Consider the following 18,906-nt stretch of genomic DNA (forward strand, 5'->3'; position numbering starts at 1 on the left):
CACAATCTAAGAATCTGCAGATCAGCTGATATGTTTCTCCCTCTCATTCTGAGAATTTGTGATTCTTGATAATATGAGGATTGAGGAGAGATTAGGACAAAGGGTTATGATAGATTGGAGGAAGAAAAAATCATTTCTAAGCAAAGAGAATGAGCAAATGTTTCTTGGAGGAGATATTACATGTACTAGACAATGAAGAAATGGAAGGATTTCAACAGATAGAGATGGGAAAAGTGGATGGTGTGGAAATAAGGAAATGTATTCTCAGTGTTAAGGGAAATAAGTTAACAAGCAAATTCAAAAAATACCAAGAAATCCAATGTAAAGTTCCTCAAGGGGATTTTATCAAAGATACATCTCTCCTAACTTTAGTCCCTAATAGAGTTTTGAGCATCTTTACCAATATGTCTTCTAGGCATCCTAAATTCAGTTTGTGCAATTATTGAGAATAATACAATTATTGAGAAAATAGTACAAGTATTGAAAAAAGTACAAAGGATATCTCCATTGAAAATATAATTTGGGGAAAGGTAGCTTTTTATTCAAATTTTTTCTTTGGCAAACCACATTTTTGCAAGTGTAATTGAAATACAATAACTGACTACATCATCATTATTTTAAACTTGTAATAATGGACTTAGTAGAAAGAAAGAAAGAATAGAATAGACTTAAAACATCTTCTCTAACAAGGAGTTATTCGAGTCATTAAAAGCATGCACAATTCCTTGAGAAATGGAACCACAGGTAACCTTGCTCTGTGATCCTCTGCTTTATTTATTTAGTTAGTTATTTTTCATTCATATGCATGTGTATATCTTTAAGTTACAGAATTTCCTTCCAACCTCCCTTCCCAACCCCCTCCCCTCAAAGTCAGGTTAACCTTGTACATGCATATTTTGATAAACATGCTTACAAATTAATTATTTTCTGTATGAACAATTAAGGGGAAAGAACTACATGAGAGATGATTTTTATAAAGTATTCATTAGATTCAGAAGGGTTGCTTTTTGTGTATGTTTTGTTTTGGTTTTCCCTCTGGGGATAATATAGTCCCAAACCAGTCAAATACAGTTGTCCTAGCTCTCTGGACTACCCAGAGTTGCTCCTTCCATCAAGGCTGATCATCTCACAATGTTCTTGTTCTTCTCACAATGGTTCTCTTGGTTCTACTCTCTTTGCTCAACATCAGATCCTGTAAGTCATCCCATGCTTCTCTAGAGTCTGACCATTTATGGTTTCTTATTAAGCAATAATATTCCCATAGTATTCATACACCATAACTTGTTTAGCCCCATCCTCTGATTACTAGTGTTAAATGAGACAAAACCAGAAGAGATGTGCTGACCCAGGGCTAATTTGTGCAGGAAGGAGTAAAAGAGAAATTCCTTGTGGATTGTGAAGGCCTTTAGATGCTTCTGTTTGTTATTTATATTATGCTGAGGGCAATAAGACCTAGTATTTTGGAGGGTGTCTACATGAAGTCTGTAAATACCCAAAAGAAATCAATTTCACAGTCCATGGGGAGAAAACTAAATTTATGAAAAGTATTTATTTTATAGATTGATATGTTTTTTTAAAAATCTAGTAAATTTGTTTAGTTCATTTCCAAAAGAATGACTGTGATGAACGATGAATTGGACCAAGAATTAAATAAAATGAGGAGAGTTAGAATACATTGGTGAAATAGTGTAGGGCTTAAAATGACATAAACTTTTCTTTTAAAAAGAATTAACAGTTTTGAAAATTGAACCAATACAATTACTGAAAATTTAATGACTATTAATAATTAAATTTCTATGAATAAATATAACTTTTTCATTGTTTTTTTCCATGCCTATTTACTTCCCACAAAATTCCCCATCTGCCTGCCAAATCTTAGGAGAAGCACTCCCTTGCTCCTGGACTCAAGTTAAATCATCTGAGAATGCAGACTATCTCTGGACCTTGAGTTTATCAGCTCTCTACCAAGGGATGAAAGTTATGTTTCATCCTTAGGTTTGTGAAATTATGATTAATCACTGCTTTTGTTAGAGTTCTGAAGTCCTTTAGATAGGGTTTCCCCATGACTAAATTGTCCTATTGGTTCTGCTAACTTTATATTATTTTAAGATATATTTTTTCTACTTTTTGATATATTTTTTCTAAATTCATATTTTCTTGATTTCCATTCCATGACATTCATATAACCCATTTTATTCTTTTTCCTCCAGTAAATGGCTTTTTATTTCCCCTTCTCTTTTCTATATTAAAAATCTCCTCTATATCCAAAAGAATCTTAAAAAAATAAAAAAAGTTCCACATGTTCCAAAATATTCATAGCAGCTCTTTTTGTAGTGACAGAGAAATGGAATTTGAGGGGATGACCATCATTTGGGGAATGGCTAAACAAGTTATGGTACATGAATACTATGGAATATTATTGTTCTATAAGAAACCATAAATGGTCAGACGCTAGAGAAGCATGGAATGAGTTACAAGATCTGATACTGAATGAAGGGAGAAGAACCAAGAGAAGAATATACACATTAACAACATTAGGAGATAATCAACCTTGATGGAAGCAGCTCCTCTTGATAGTTCAGAGAGCTAGGACAACCCTATTAGACCAACTATGGACAATGCTATCCCCATCCAGAGGAAGAAAAACCATTCAAACCAAACCAAAAAAAAAAAACTCTTTAGAATCAGATGAACACTTTATTTTTTTATTTTATTTGAAAGATTTTATTTATTTCAAATTTTACAATTTTTCTCCTAATCTTTCTTCCTTCCCCCCCCCCCCCCGCAGAAGGCAGTCTGTTAGTCTTTACATTGTTTCCATGGTATGCATTGATCTAAGTTGAATGTGATGAGAGAGAAATCACATCCTTAAGGAAGAAACATAAAGTATGAGATAGTAAAATTACATAATAAGATAACAGTTTTTTAAAAAAATTAAAGATAATAGTCTTTGGTCTTTGTTCAAGCTCTACAATTCTTTCTCAGGATACAGATGGCATTCTTTGTTGCAGACATACCCAAATTGCACCTGATCGTTGCCCTGTTGCTATGAGTAAGTCCATTAAGGTTGATCTGATGAACACTTTATAAAAAAAAATCTCTTATGTATCTCTTTCCCTTAATTTTAATTCCTCATACTGAAAATTACTTATCTAGAAACATATTCATCACAAATATGTATGTACAATGTTAACCTGATTGTTTGCTACTGAGGGGAAGGGTGTGGGAAGGATAGAAGGAAAATTTATAACTTACAAATATACATTTGCATATGGATGAATGTTGAAAAACTGTCATAACATGTATTTGTAAAAATAAAATATCAAAAAATATCTCCTCTAAACATTTTTATTTTTTTTCTGACCTTCTTTGCATATGTGCCTAATAGTCTTGCAGCATCAAAGAATATGTATAATTCAGTGACATTTTGGTGTAGTTCAAAAGCATTTCTCCCTCCTCAAAATGAAGTGATTGTCTACAAGAAGTAAAAAAAGGGATATTGTTAAAGAAATGAATGACTAGAAAAGGATATGAACTGATCCAAGAGTGAAAACCAAGGATAAACAGACTCCCTGCTATGTAAACAAACAAAATATGAAAAGGTCTAGAGGAAGGCTTTCCAGATTAAAGGTATATTATTATTGAAGAGATCTGAAATTCACTGAAATATTAAAATGGGTCACACAAAAGATCAGAGATTAAATTAGGTTAAGCATATTTAAAAAGTGTTTATTAAGTACCAGGCACTTTAACAACCAATGGAGATACATATCTCTATCATCTCTGTCTCTACCTCTATCTCTATCTCTATCTCTATCTCTACCTCTACCTCTACCTCTACCTCTACCTCTACCTCTACCTCTATCTCTATCTCTATCTCTATCTCTATCTCTATCTCTATCTCTATCTCTATCTCTATCTCTATCTCTATTGCTATCTCTATCTCTATCTCCATCTCTAGCTCTAGCTCTAGCTCTATCTCCATCTTTATCTCTATATCTCTATCTCTATCTAGCTATAATCTATCTAGTCCCTACTCTCAAGGGAAAACTCCCCATAAAAGGGAAGTGGAAACAGGGGTGGAGGGGAAAGGGAAATATAATATATGCAGTTACCAGGATAACTAGTATGGTGTTGGAGACCAGAAAATAAATTGGGAGAAAACTGGGTGGTGTGGGTGAATCTTTGCATAGTATGGTAGATCTGGGTGATAATGATGATGTTTGTCCTTCATTCTCAAAGAAGACTATGACATCAGTGAATTGATGAAATGACATGCATATGAATTGAATTAAGTGAGGAGGTTCACTGCTAAGTTATTGAGTTTGTGTGTGGTTCAGTCATCTTATTGTATCAAGATAACCAACATAGACTTGGAACAGGCTGAAAAGTAAGAGAAAAAGTATTCTTCTCAAGAGAACAGAAATAGGACTAAATAATTCAGGCTATAGGAAAATATATTTCATAAATTTTATATAGAAAAAAAATTCATAAATACTCAAAGATTAGTTTTCCCCAAATTAGCATAGTACAACAGTTGATTCAGTCTCTCATTGTCAACAAACAATGTTTCAACAAAAATGTGGTGAATATCCATTTGAAATATGATTGAGGGGACTTCTGTATTTGTTAGGAGTTGAAAATAAATGATTTCTAGGTTTCCTTTCAAATTTTAATTAAATACAATGGTGCCACTTGAGGTTCTTTCCAATGATATTTCATGGAGACCTGGAATTCTGTGAGACAGTTCTTAGAATTCCTCTAAAGAAAAACTGGTTATGAAAAAACACATTTAATTTATTTACTTTCATCATCTCAATGTCTCTCCAAATGCTAAACAAGGAATTGTGATCATAAGTAATAATAAAGAGCAACACCAATTCCATAAATTAAAATAGTTATTTGACAACCAGGCTATTAGTAAATAAACCAACAAATATGTAAACTGTTAGGACTGATGAGACTTTCTTTCAAGAAGGAAAAAAAAAGATTCACAACTTTAAAAAAAATTCAAAATCAATAACAAACATCATTATATTAATTCTTTTTATCAAGGTCCAGAACCAATTAAGTTTTTTAAAATTACTTTTATTCACTTAACTTGAGATGAATAATAGTAAAAAAAAAAGTTTAATTGAATCAAAAACAGTAAGTTTTTATTAACTTGTTTTTGAACTTACTGGTTAACTCAATAAAAATGTTTCTTTGTTATTCACTTCATTGTTTTTAATCTCCTTTAAAGTTTTCACGGTCCTTCAGGAATATTGTGCCTGCCAACTTGCTGATGATCTTCCTGTAGTCAAATGATATAGCTTCTGCACGTGGACCTTAACATATATAATATTACAGTTTTATGAATCAAAAACCAAGCACATGTTTTTATTATTAATTTTGTTTAAAAAAAACAACTATAATGATGCCCATAAGCAAGGCCAACTAAGTAAGAAACCTACATTAAAGCATTCACTTTGCCACCCACCCACCGGTTGTGAAACTTTGAGGAAGTCAATAGAAATGGATCTTAGTCTCCTTTGTAAAAACATTGTGATTGGATTAGAGCAGAATTTTTAAACTCGAGTTCAATGACCCTTCTAGTTTTTTAATGTTTCATTAATATATTTTTATGTGATTGATTCTCTTCTTATGTATTTTATTTCATGCTTAAAAAATTATTGTAAGAAGGAACCCATTGATTCGATCAGTCAAAAGAGTCCATGACACACATAGAAGACAAGGATCTTGAGGTTAAAAGATACTTAAGGTCCTCTCCAGTTTTAATATTCCTTGCTTTTGTGAGAACAATTAAATCAAGTTTTGAAGAAAAATAGAAATATTTAGCATAGTTATTCATGTATAACCTATATTAGATTGCTCTCTGTCAAGGGGAGGAGGGAGGGAAGGAAGGGAAGGAGACAAATATGGAGCTCAAAACCTCATCAAAAAATGATTGTTTTAAATTATCTTTACATGTAGTTGCAAAACTAAATAAATAAATATTATTAAAAGAAACAAACAAAAACAACTGAAAAAAGAAAAGTAGAAAATTAAGGACAGCTAAGTGGTGCGGTAGATAGAGCACAGCCCTGGAGTCAGAAGGACGAGTTCAAATTCAGTCTCAGATATTATAATACTGATAAACTGTATAGCCCTGGAAAAATCACTTAACTTTGATTGCCTCTAAAAAAAAAAGAAAGAAAATTGGATAAAATCAGTGGTAGTAGTTCCTTTTGGTCTTGGGTACAGGTCATCTTATTTTGCTTTGCATTATAAGGACTTGGATAATGGTTTTTGACATTGTTTTAACTTGTTTCCAAGACTGATTTTAAGACAGAAGTCTCAAATGCAATTTCTTTTCAAATAAAATTTGACAAAAGACTTCTGTATGTTGGCTTTGTACATTGTTTAAACCTAGTCTCCGTGAATCTATAAATTACCTTTTTTTTTCTAGTAAAAACTAACAAGAATGTGTATGTCAGCCCTGGAGTGATTATATGATCTGTCTCAAGTAATTTCTGACAATACCGTAGTTATAGTATTTGAATAGAAGAATGTTGATTCTATTTCATATAGCTAACCAAATCATTACTTAGAAACTGGATAGTTTTCTCCATATGTGTTTTTCCATCTAAAATACAGGCAATAATTTCATAATAGTTAAATAGCAATAACTAGCATTTATATGTGTTTTTTAGGTTTTCAAAACACTTATACAAATATTTCATTTTTACTCTTAACAACTCTGGGAGGGAGATATTTTTCTCATTCTATTCCCATTTTGCCTATGAAGAAAGTGAGGCAGACAAGGTAAGTGGCCTGGCCAGGTCCAGCTAGTAATTGTTTAAGATAGAATTTAAAATTCCATTTTCTTTATGCCTGGCCCAACAAGTCCATTACTGTGCCACCTAGCTACTTATGCTGTTACATTAAAACAGAGAAAGCTCACAGAAAACCAAAGCAATAGACAATTTGACCATTCAGATTCAATGAATATAACATGAAACAATTAACTAAACCTGTATTAAGTTCAAAATGTATATCTTGCTCTGTTAAGTCCTGGGGATAGTTAGATGAGAGTAAGATATTCCTTGCCCTTAATGAATTTACATTCTATTAGCTCATAAGTAGAAAATGTATACAATATAAATGCAAGTAATATTAAACAAAGGCATCAGCTATATGTGTGAGGGGATGAGAAAAAGTGTCATAAAAATAGTACTTGAGTCGATGTATGAAAGAGGATTAGGATTCTGAGAGGCAGAGGAACAGAGGAAATATATTCCATTTATGGGTGACTGAGGCATAGAAATAGGAAACTGAAGATCTTTTATAAGACAAAGCAAGGAGCTCAGTTTGTCAGTATAGGAAGGGGAGCAATGTTTAATAAGGTAGGGAAGGAGAGTTAGACCACCATTGAGATCACACTTTTTGCCTGACTAAGTATTAAATCCTTAAAAAGAAACATTAAGAATCACTTTAGAACTAAGTACTATTTAAGTACTTTCACTTTATCAGCCAGCTAATATTTCTCAATGAAGAGTTTTAAAGGAAATTGCTAGTGTTAAAAAAAATAGGAGAGTTAAAGAATTTGCTGATGGTGAAGACTTATTATAAACTCATTGATGTATATCTCTTGAAGTCTTCATTGACATTCTAAGTTCTCAAAGGTCAATGTAGAGCACATTTTACCAATTGAGTAATGTTTGTCTGTAGCCTCAGCAACAAGGATCCTTCTGTTATCTAAGTACCAGACAGGTCCAAAGGGATACATCACTAGAATTTTGGTCAATGGGTGATGACCATTGTTAACTGTGGAAATCCATAAAATAGTGAAACACAAAATGACTTTCAGGGCTATGATACCATTTTGTGCTTTCAGAGATACCATTTCAATGAATAACAGCCTATAAGTTCTTTCTAGAGAAGTCAACAAAGGCAGAAATGATTTCATGGGGGATCTAAAGCAGGGAAAGACATAATTTCTCAAAAAAATGTAAACTCTTGCTCTTACACTATTTACTTTCTCAGAGTTTTATATAGTTGACCACAGCTTTATGGAACCCAACTGACAGATAGGTGCAGAACAAAATACAAATTTAAAACCCTTCTCATAGTATCTCCCACATGTTCATGAAACCACATTTGAATCTATGACAGATGTGACCACAAAGAGTTTTGTTCAGTAGTCCAGTGAAAGTTAATATCAAGCAAAGCACCAGTATCTTGCTAAAATCTTCAGTAGTGATGCAGAAGATAAGTGCTTAATAGCCAAATAAAAGCTTTCCTTTTTAATGATGTCTTTTTTCCTTTATTTTCTTTCTGTTTTTTTTGGCTACCTCCTTCTCCTATTTGCTGATGACATTGTACTAAATGTATCATGTCAAGAAACACTTATAGACCCTTTTGCTGAAATCAACAACAAAACCATAGAAACCTTCTAAATTACCCCACGTTGCAAAACCAATGTGGATGAAATGTTCATCTGCAAAATACTATACAGATTGTGACATGATGCAGTTGGATGAGTAGTCTACAATTCATCAAAAATTTCATCATAATGCCAAGGCATCATTCTAGGAAGTAGAGACTGCTGAGACAAATTTAGACTTCCCTTGCTATCAGTCGGGTGACAAAAAATGGGTACTAAACCATATATGTATAGAAAATGATAAGAACAGAAGAGAGGGCCAAAAGAAGAAAGAAATGAATAATTAATTCATTGGACAACATGATGGTATAGTAGACAGCATACCAAGCCTAGAGTCATGAAAATTATTCTTTCTGAGTTCAAATTGGACTTCAGACATTTCCTAACAGGAATCCTGGACAAGTCACTTGTTCTCTCATCTGTAAAATGAGCCAGAGAAGGAAATAGCAAACCATTCCCAAATCTTTGTGAAGAAAAACCCAAATAGGATCCAGAAGAATAAGATAGGACTGAAATGATAATCAGCCACAATTAATTTAGTTGTGGTTGAAGGGAATTAAAGAATTCTTTCTGGAAAAGGTATGATTTAAGTGAAAAGGTTGGGTTTTTAATAGGTAGTTGCAGTCAGTGACACCAAAAGAAACACCTTGAGCATTACAACGGATATAAAAAGGGAAGAATAGAATGGAAGACAGTTAAGAATTTATAGAATGTATTAATCATTGCCTTGTTCTCATATCATTTGTCCTTCATTCTCCGAGAAGACCATGACATCAGGGAAGTGATGTCATGACAAGCATGTGAATTGGATTTGAGTGAGGGGGGACTGTGGTGCTAAGTCACCAGCCTTACTTTCCCCTCCAGAGACATCTAAGATCCAGTGGCCAAACATGAATCAGAATGACTGGAGATGGCCCTGGACATGAGGTAACCAGGGCTAAGTGAAGTCCAAGGTCACACAGCTAGTCAGTGTCTGAAGCTGAATTTGAACTCCTGTCCTCTTGACTTTAAGGCCAGTGCTCTATCCATTGTACCACCTAATCTTTTCCTAGTTTATTCTCATAGTATTTTGTATTTCTTTTATTTTCCTTAAAATAAACCTTGAATTATACATTTAAATGTTCACATCTTTCTACTAGATTACTAGAATCTTGCAACCTATCATGAATATAGCACCCTCCAATTGTGGCTGTTCTCCTGAGCTCTGTCCTGAGCTCTCTTATTCTCCTGTTAACCTCAGCAATTGCCATATACCTATTTCTATAATTTCTATGCTGATGATTCCCAGATCTATATGTCTAATCCTAGTCTCTTCCATGAATTTCAGTGTTTCAATAAAATTAGTTATTTGAAATTTCAAACTGGATGTCCTGAAGACATCTCAAGGTCAACCCATCAAAAAAATTGGAACTCCTTTTCTTTTCCCTCCAAACTCATCTCTCCTCCAAACTCATCTATTTTTTTCAAAAATACCACTATTATTTTGGTTTTCTGCTTTTATAACTTTGACATTATTTTCATCTCTTCATATTCCCTCAATGTATACAGCCAATCACTTGTCAGATTTTGCCATTTTTTACCTCTCCTAGACTTTTGTCATTTAATTTTTTTGGGGGGTGGGTCCTCATGTACCAACACTTGAATTCAGATTATATTGCCTCTCACCTATATAATTACAATATCCTCCTAATCTTTCTCCCTACCTTACTTTTCTCATCAACTAATTTAACTTGAGAAACCTATGCCAAACTGATCATCCTTAAACATGTCTGACCATGTTATTTCTGTACTCTGCCAATTTTAATTGCTCCTTTATACTTCTAGAATAAAATATAGATTCCTCTGCTAAATTTGTTTTTTTAGATTTTTTTTGCAAGGCAAATGGGGTTAAGTGGCTTGCCCAAGGCCACACAGCTAGGTAATTATTAAGTGTCTGAGACCAGATTTGAACCCAGGTACTCCTGACTCCAGGGCTGGTGCTTTATCCACTGCACCACCTAGCTGCCCCCTCTGCTAAGTTTTTAAAGCTGTGTATTACTTCATACCATTCTGTCTTCCCAACATTATTGGGTATTATTTGTCCTTCTAAACTCTATCCTCAGTCAAACTGATTTTGGTAGTGACATTGTCTCTGCCTTGTACAGGCTCTACCACATAAAACTTATTTTTTCTTACCTTAAGCTCATAGAATTCATCTTTTTCTTTAAAATACCATCTTTTTTTTTGTTTTTTTGCAAGGCAAATGGAACAAAGTGGCTTGCCCAAGGCCACACAGCTAGGTAATTATTAAATGTCTGAGGTTGGATTTGAACTCAGGTACTCCTGACTTCAGTCTAGGGTCTATCCACTGCACCACCTACCTGCCCTAAGATACCATCTTTTACCTGAAATCTTCATTGATCTCTCCAACTGTGGGTGTCCTCCCTCCCAAATTAGCTGATAGTAAACTACTTTATCTTTCTTACATTCACATTTATTCTGAGAGGTGATTTTGCATATCAGGAAGAAATTTGGCTAGATCAGGAAAACTGGCATGACTCAGCCACTCACATAACCTCTCAGTGCTACAGGAACCAGATTTTCCCCTAACGAAATCTCATATTCTTTCCTTAACTTTAGCCTCATTTATTCCATATTTATTTTAGATATACTTATTTCACCTAGTTTCATAATATATATTTATTTATATATGCACTTGTTTTCTCCCTTATTAGAATATGAGCTTCTTGAATGTATGATTATTTCTTTCAAAGTATCTGACACATACATAGAAGACATTCAATAAATATGTTGATTAATTAATTGATCTTCAAGAAAGAATGAAAATGGTCTGTGAGGGGGGTGTAGATATGAGGACAACTGGATATTGTGAGAGTTCAAATATTTTAAACCATGCGATGTTTAGTGACCCCAAGTTACTTATTGTCATGGAAGCCTATCTTTTTAACAACCATCTTGTTTCATTAATACTAAATGTCTCTCCATCATGGAACACCAAGTTCTCAGTGGAATTAAATGACAAATGATTGGATCATAGATTTTTAAATTGTAAAGAACTTTAGAGGTCCTCAATTTCAACTCCATTTTGCAGATGAAGAGACTTGGGACCAGAGAAGTTAAATGATTTATCTAGAATCAGACAATTAATAAGTGTCTGAAGCAGGATTTAAACCCAAGCCATTCTGGGTTCAAGTCGGTTGTCCTATGCCTTAGTCTGAAAATTACAGCCCAAGGTCAGTTTTTTTGGTAAGACTCGTGAACATTATAAATATATACATTATAAAATGAAATGGAATTTTATTTCGAAATGGAAAAAAAATCCTTTAACTCTCAAGTGGTACAAAAGCAGTATGGTGGGCTGATTTAGATTTTGGATCATTCATTGTACATGAGATTCCAATTCTATGCAATACTCCAATACTGCCAATTCTAACATACTCAGTCCAAATAATATATCCTATGAAGTATCCATATTCATTTCAATTCATACTATTTGAAGTTACAATTACATAAAAACCCAGTAGTAATTAACCCAGTAGTAACATGGAATGTAAATTCAAATAATGTGACCACTTCAGTTGATTTATTCATATTCATTGCTCCCTAGTTGTAATCCAAAGGGTCAAGAATAAACCTATAGTGTGTGTAAGCAGGACTTAAAACATTGCCAGTTAACTTATCCTTAAGGTGTGGTTTAAATTATCTTATAAAAGGTATATAATTAGGAAGAGTAGATTGGTTTTATCATGAGAATAAGAGAATACAAATAGATACTTTTGTAATTCTTGACCTATTAAAAGAATAAACACACACACATAAACTTGAGTCTAGTACATTGGATAGATTCTCTGTGTAGGATTTGTGTGTAAATATGGACAAGAGTTTTACAAGATGAGAAGTTCTGATAGTATTGTAATCAGTAAGAATGGAAGGAGTATTCATATGGAAGAAAAAATATATGAGTTATTCTAGAGTAGGAGTTCTTAATCTTGGGTCCTTGGATTTGATTTTTAAAAATAGATTTACAACTGTATCTCCACATAATTATTTTCTCTGCATTTTTATGTGTTTTATTTTATGTACTTAAATATATTATTTTGACAAGAGATCCATGGGCTTCACCAAAATGGAAAAGTTTTATTGCTTTTACCATTCCTGAGTTAGAAATTGGAGTCTAAAAATAGCCCCTAAAAGATGAATTCCTTGCAATAGAAAGGACTGAAATAGCCTAAAATAATTCTTAGAATCCCAATGGCATACAGAACTATACCAGCCCTTCCTTACTTCTTTCATTTCCAAGGTTTCTCTAATTGTGCTGACTTTGGTTGTGAAAAATAGAATAGCTAGAGGCTAGTAAGAGAACTTAACTCTAGTGCCTGTTAATACATATATATATATATATATATATATATATATATATATATATATATATATATATATATGTCAAGTACGTTGGACTCTTTGGATCAAAATCATTCAGTAGAAGATTTCTAAATTTAAAAAAGGAAAATCACTATCATTTGGAAACATTTATGCATAATAGTGTATCTGAATGATTTGAGAGTGTTCCAAACTGAAATGATTACTCTTATTAAGCAGATGTGCTTTGGCAAAAGAAATTGTCATTCAATACCATACGTTGGCCATGAGAGTAAAACTGATACTCTTACTGATTATGCAAATTCCCTAAAAGAAACCACTCTTAATATTACTCCCAGGTAAATTTGATCAACATGATAAAAAATCCTTTCCAAACTTTGATCCTTTTGTCAAATGACCAGTCAATAAAGCACTTAGGATCATGGGGTTTTGAACTAGAAAGGACTTCAGAAATCATCTACTTCCAGTCATCTCTACATAATGTTGCCATGATGTTAGCCATCATTAACATCTACCTACCTACTGCAAACTTATACTCTTTTCCTAGGATGTCAGCTTCTGTTAGGTGAGTTTTTACTTCATCTTGCCTAGAATCAGATCCTCAGTGCAGTCTTCCTTCTCCATATCATGTTGTCCTCTCTCCTCTCTATTTGTTCTTTGGCCTGCCCCCATTAAAATATAAACTTCTTGAGGGCAGGAACTATCTTCCCTGCTTGTTTTGATATACTCAGTATTTAAAGCATGGCCTTGCAGATGATAAATATTTAATAAATGAATAAATGTAACAAATCTTTGTTGTCTGAATGACTATCTGACTTTCCTCTGTACTTTGTAAGGTTCTGGGGATCCAAATATAATATTGAAACAGTCTCTTTCTCCCCCCCCACCACGAAAATATTAGATTCTGTTAGGGTTAGGCCACATGTCCAATAAATATGGGACAAATCAAAATTTCTACTCTTATTTTGATATTAGAGTTTCCAGTTCAGCACATTAGATCAAAGTCACATGTGAAGTCCTTTGCAAGTGAAAAATCTCTTTCTAAGCCAAGTAGGCAGTAGCAGTATTTAACTCTTCTTGAGGTTTATAGTTAATGTTGATGACCAAGATGGTCTTTTGGGACTCACAGATTGAACAGTGTTACATGATCACACCCAGCCCTGACTTATTTAACCAGATTGCTTGTCTTTCCTACCAGCTGTTCTTGTCTTGATTCATTGTCATTTCAGTGTTCCCATAGTGACTCCCAGAAGCATCTTAGGCAAATCATAAAAATCCCACAGGGCTTTTCAACAACAGAGAGATGCTCTATATGAAAATGTAGAGTAAAGGGTTTCATTTTGGCATCTTCATCAATTGGAATTTCCAATAAGCCATCCTAAGGGATGGAAGCTATTGCTACTTCCATTGGCTGGAGCTGCATTCAGGGGCCTAAATGACATATGCATATGCCGATCACATTCAGCTAGTTGGTAGTCATTACAGCAATAAACATCTGGTGACATTTTTTTTTAATTGGTCAATTGCCAGCTCATCTTTTCAAAGAGCTGCCTTGGCTGGGATAAAATTCCTTGCTTTTTTTGCTGTGTATAAAATCCTTTCCTCGTCTTTGTCTTCTTTTTTTTTTGATTGATTGATTAAAGAGTTGAAATGTATTTTCACTTTTTTTTATTAAAAAATGAAAAATGCTACTGCTACTACTGTATTTATTGTCAAGACATTAGGAGAAAAAGGAATTAAAATCATGATGAGTTCATTATTCATAAGACTAGCATTACTTAACAGTCTAGTATCTGATCTTTGCTTATTCCAAAAGATAATGAACGTTCTTGTAAAATTCTTGGTGGGAAATCATTTTCTGGATGGTATAACTCCATAGGGTCATCTAGATGCCCTTATTCTCATGGGATTTTTCACCATTTTAGATTAAAGTCATGCCCAATCAAATAACATTAAACATTCATTCTGTAGCCATTTCTTTTGTTTTAAACTAAAGAATATTATGTCATAAAATGATAGATTTTGAGATAGAAGAAACTTTAGATTATCTAATCTATTCCACCTAAACTTCCATATTGGAATACTGAAACTCAAAGAGGCCCTCTGAATTGCCCAAGGTCTTACTTGTTAGTAAGTAACAAGTCAAGATTTGAGTTCAAATCCTCTGATCTCAATTCTAAAAAATTCTAAAAAATTTCCAATTCTAAAGCATAATACTCTTTGTTGGGGCAACTAGGTGTAATAGTGGATAGGGCACAGGCCCTGGAGTCAGGAGGACCTGAGTTCAAATGTGACCTAAGACACTTAATAATTTCCTAGCTGTGTTGACCTTGGGCAAATCACTTAACCCCATTGCCATAAATAAATAAAATAAAAAAAATACTCTATTCAAATTATTTTAATTAAGAGAATGATTCTGAAATCCAATGGGACCTAATAGATACTGATAAAAATTTGAAAACAAGGTAAAAGTATCTGCCTAGAGGGAAATAATGATATTTATGGATCAATCCTTTGAAGAACATCTTCTCAAGTTCAACTAAAGACCTTTATATATTAACTGAAGAGGTACTCCTTTGCTTGGGAAAAAAGATAGTTTATTAGAGAGTATGGTACAGTGGAATGAATAATAGATTAGAAATCAAAGAATGTGTGTTTGAATTCTAGGCCTCTTATTTAGGGGATAGTGTGGTTCAGTGAAAAGAATAGGCTCTAAAATCAGCAGATTTGATTTCAAATCTTGCCTCTATTATTATTTCAGTTGTTTTTTACCCACATCTGACTCTTTGAAAACCCATCTGGAGTTTTTCTTGGCAAGGATACCAGAGTGATTTGCCATTTCCTTCTCTAGCTCATTTGACAGATGAGGAAACTGAGATAAACAAGGCTAATTGAATTGCCCAGGGTCACACAGCTAGTGTCTGAAACCATATTTGAACTCAGAAAAATGAGCTTTCCTGATTCCAGGTGTCTCGACTTCGACTTCACCACTTAGTTAAACACATCTTGTTGTGAACTCTTTGACAAAATAGACTAGCTTTAGCTTTTCTCTGTATCACCACTGCTAAGCCTGTTGTTCTGTTCAATACATGTCTATTGATTGCTTTATTAACCCTCTTGACCCTCCTTATCCTTAACTGTAAATTGACATGATGTTACAGATGTTTTTAGAGATTCCTTCCAACTCTACATATGTCACCACAGTCTTATTACCTCTATGACCTTAGGTTAGTCTTTTCAACATGCTGACATAGTTTTTTTTTAAATTTATGAAACACAGAGGTTAAATTAAGTGACCTTTAAAATCTCTCCAAATTCTGCATCAATGATTCTCTAAGATATAAGATTTAGGAATATCAAAATAAAAGTAAGAATAATTGAGGTCTAGACCTATAATTTATGATCCAGAGACTTTTTACCAATGCAGATCAAGATCTCGTGGTCTTACATTGTTGTTTGGACCAAGAAATGAATTGACTTGACCAAGCTCATACACTCAGCCTATGTCACAGGGATGTTGTGAACCCAAAATATGTTCTCTTTACATTCTATCACACTTACTAACCCCAGAGGATTCATTAAATCTTAACAGTACTTTGCTATTTCCCTGGATCTGTGATCTCAAAGGATCAGATATCTAAAGTTGAAAGGAACCTCAGAGAAAATCTAGCCCAATCACTCATTTCACAATAGAGGAAACTGAGGTGAAGTAGATTATATAATTTGCTCAAGGTAATGAGGATTGTCAGGAAATGGATTTGAACCCACATTTTATGATTATTTCTAAAATACTATACAATGTGTTGTCATTGTTGAGTCATTTCCATCTTGCCTGACTCTATGGTCTCATTTGGAGTTTTCTTGGCAAAGATAGAGAGAGGGTTGCCATTTCCTTCTCCAGATTATTTTGCATTTGAGGAACTGAGGCAAATAGGGTTAAGTGTGATTTGTCCAGGATCACATGGGTAATAATTATCCAAGACCAGATTTTAATTCAAGTTTGCCTGACTTCAGGACAGGTGCTCCATCCACTGTGCCAACTAGCTGCTCCATCCTGTAATGAAGGGATGTGAGTTCCATTCTTAATGTGAGTTTTGCTCATGACTTCTAACAATTCCTCCATATTGGGGAGGGGTTCAACCCCAATGTGCTAGACTTCTAGGTTTTCTGAGTTCACTGAGTAGCAGTGGTCAAACCTACAAATGATAGTCTAACCTATTTATTATTATTAATAATAATATATTTATCTTGCTACATAGCCTTCTTTTTCTGGTTACTCAGCAATGTCCTGTCTTATTTTTTAGGCAACTTTTCCTGCGCAATTCTTTATTGGACTTGTAATCTCATGTCCACCCACATGCCTCTTCATTTCTCTTTGAGGAACCCTCTTTATCAGAGACTGTGGTATGCTATGACTTTCAGTCTCTGAGCATTACCAAATTCTTTTCATTAATCTAACTACTTCTCCAGATTGAAGGGAATAATCTGGATGGATTTTAAAAGTCACACACACACACACACACACACACACACACACACACACACACACACAGAATTTTGACCTGTAGGAAGACTGACAGGAATCAGATCTGTGATTTCATTTATAAAAAGGAACTTCCAGTTGAGGAAATTTCCTTTACCAACGCCACCTTCTCTGCAATTCACAGTCTTAAAGAATTGTCAGGAAAGCGAGAAGTCAAATGAGCCATCCAGATTCACATGACCAGTAGGTGTCAGAGACAGAAATTGAACTCATGTTTTTCTGACCCTGAGGCCAGTTTTCTGTATACTATTCAATATTACCTCTTTTCGACTTGTAACGTTTAAAAAAATGAAATATCCACACCCTTTGAGCAACTCTACTAGGATTAGTTTTCAACAAAGGAGCAAAGCTACCCTCTCTAGAGAAGCACAGGGTTTTGGAGTCCAAACTTCTTTTTTGTTTGGTAATGACACTTCTGTGGCAATTGGTCACATTTCTCATTTCCTCTACAAGTATTGGTTTAGGATGAATCTCATGAAACCACTGAGATTTGTGGTTTGGGGTTATAGCTTTGTCACAAAGCTGAAAAAAATCTCACCCAGAGGCTACAGAATAAGACTGAATTAAAGCTACTCTCAGTTTCCACCCATGGAGTCAGTGAAACCCAAACTCCAATAATATTTCAATGGGAACAGAACCATGCCTGCCAACTGTAGTGATAATACCAAAGTAGGCTTCTGACAGTTTTCAAGGGAGCCCTACAGAAATGCCAAAGAAGAAAATATTCAAACAGGCATTTCTCCAACTTTGTGAGAACCATTGTAGAATATTGATGTTCCATTGTACATTTTCTTCCCACTAAAATTGAAAATTGAATCCTTTGTTAGATCCTTTGATGACATGGGAAGTTCAATATTCCACCACATGTCAATTTTCCATTTTCTTGAAGATTTTCATCTATTCCCCCTTCAAGCATTCTATATCTTCTTTCATGACTTTCTAATATGTTATTTCTATTTCTTACCTTACTTAAAGACTTGAATCAGAAAGACCTGAGTTTGAATCTTGATTTGGTTAGCAACTCTGGGATCCTGAGCATGTAACTTAATCCACACCAGCTTCAGTTTCTTCATGTGTAAATTGAGAATAATAATGGCATGTCCTTCACAGCATTGCTCTGAAGAAAAAAATGAGGGAATAAGAGTAAATGTTATGTATATATATGTATATATATATACATATATATTTATATTTATGTTTATATAGATAAGTAAAATCATTTTCTGTATTTATCAGTTCTTTCTCTGTATCTTAACTTTTTTTCATATCAGAGAGCCTTTGGTAGTATGGTGAAGGCTATGTTTTTGAAAATATAAAATAAATTATATCACAAAGAAAGATGATATTAAATATAGTTATAGACCGGTACCATGCTGTCTCTCTTCAAAGATATCATTTACCTGATTGGATGCATTTCTGTATAACATGATTATTATGTCATATTATGTCACACTCAGTTTCTATAATATAAAATTGGCAGATTTTTGTTCATGTATTTTGAAATATTTTTTTAAAGATTAGCCTAACTTTGCCTTCGTCTTTTCTCTCCCAATTCCAT

At 33.8% G+C, this 18,906-nt stretch overlaps 1 protein-coding gene across 1 annotated transcript in view; it reads left to right on the top strand.

The window, feature by feature from the left end:
- Nucleotides 1–18,906, top strand: part of NAV3 (neuron navigator 3) — a 1,126,484-nt gene that overhangs the window by 605,677 nt on the left and 501,901 nt on the right. The window lies entirely within an intron of this gene.

Source organism: Macrotis lagotis, chromosome 2 (assembly GCF_037893015.1).
Source record: "Macrotis lagotis isolate mMagLag1 chromosome 2, bilby.v1.9.chrom.fasta, whole genome shotgun sequence".
Lineage (NCBI taxonomy): Eukaryota > Metazoa > Chordata > Mammalia > Peramelemorphia > Peramelidae > Macrotis > Macrotis lagotis.